This window comes from Xyrauchen texanus, chromosome 34 (assembly GCF_025860055.1).
Source record: "Xyrauchen texanus isolate HMW12.3.18 chromosome 34, RBS_HiC_50CHRs, whole genome shotgun sequence".
NCBI classification, from domain to species: domain Eukaryota; kingdom Metazoa; phylum Chordata; class Actinopteri; order Cypriniformes; family Catostomidae; genus Xyrauchen; species Xyrauchen texanus.
Window position 1 is genome coordinate 2,437,160 of NC_068309.1, and position 1,335 is coordinate 2,438,494.

Below are 1,335 nucleotides of genomic sequence, written 5' to 3' on the forward strand. Positions count from 1 at the left end.
TGCTCAAGCTGATTCCCCCGAGCAGGCCATGGGCTTGGGAATCGATTTGGTCAGGGAGATGCGGGAAATGTGGCGGGAGATTCTGAAGGTCCTTGGAGGTCCTTGGAGGATCTTGCTGTGATACGTCGATCGATCACTGTCATGGAGGTGAAGTTCAATGAGATGGTTTCAAGAGTGAGGGATGTCGAGAAGAATTATCTGGAGTCATCGGAGAGGGAATTATCTGCTAATCCACTAGTGGATTTGGAGCATGTCTGGGAGAAGTTGGAGGACATAGCTTAAAACTATAGCCGGTGGAATAACGTCCACATTGTCAGAGTTCTGGAGGGAGTAGAGTGACGGGATATATTGAAATTCCTGGATGGGCTCTTTCCGAATCTGCTCAACATAGCAGGCCATAAGCTGGAAACCGAGGGAGCTCACAGGGTACCTTCTCGCCGGTCCGCTGAGGGAGCAAGGCCCAGAAAAATTCTGGCCAAATTTCTGAGATCATTTGATAAAGATCTCGTGTTACGTGAGGCGAGGAGTCAAGGAAGGCTTTCTTGAAAGAACCACAGCATCTTCTTGTTCCCTAGACTTTGCGAACTCAACAGAGAAACGTGATCGATTCAAGGAATGCAAGAAAGTCTTACATCAATGGAAGTTCGCTTTTGCATTGCACTGATATTCCCGACCAAATTGAGAGTAGTGCTAAGGATGGCCATAAAACATTCACATGCCCACAGCAAGTGATATCCTTCATAAAGTCAGTGGAGTGAATGGGTCATCATGTTGTACTCATATTGTAGCTGAGTGGACCGGCTGGCCGAACATCCACTTGACTGTTTGGGGAATCTGCATGCTTCTTTTGTTCTTGGTCCACCTAGTGGCTGGAGTTTATTTTGTAGAGTAAACACCTTCAGGACAGTTTTATGAATGAAGCTACATGCTCTTTGTGTTTATTCCGCCTATCGGCTGGAGTTTGTTTTATAGATTATCTTTTGCTGTGTAATTCTGTCTCACAAAATTTGAATAGAAACACTGAACTTGAGCAATCCGATCGCAAAGTTGTCGCAGGGGTTCTCGTAGGCATACATGGACTGTTTGAGTTTAGAGGGACGGACGCCAGTTGGTGCTGTCGTGCGCAGGGTTAATAATTGTTTTGTTCTGGGGGATGTTCGGGTTTGATTGTTGCACTAATGTTGGAATGTGGTCTTTATAATCTTGTTTCTGACACACAATCTATGTTTTCTAATATGTCAAAAACTCAAATGTTAATATGAGTGGATTGCCTCTCTGCACAAGTGTGAATGGGTTGGGGTACCTCATAAAAGAAGGAAGGTTATTTCTTTTCTT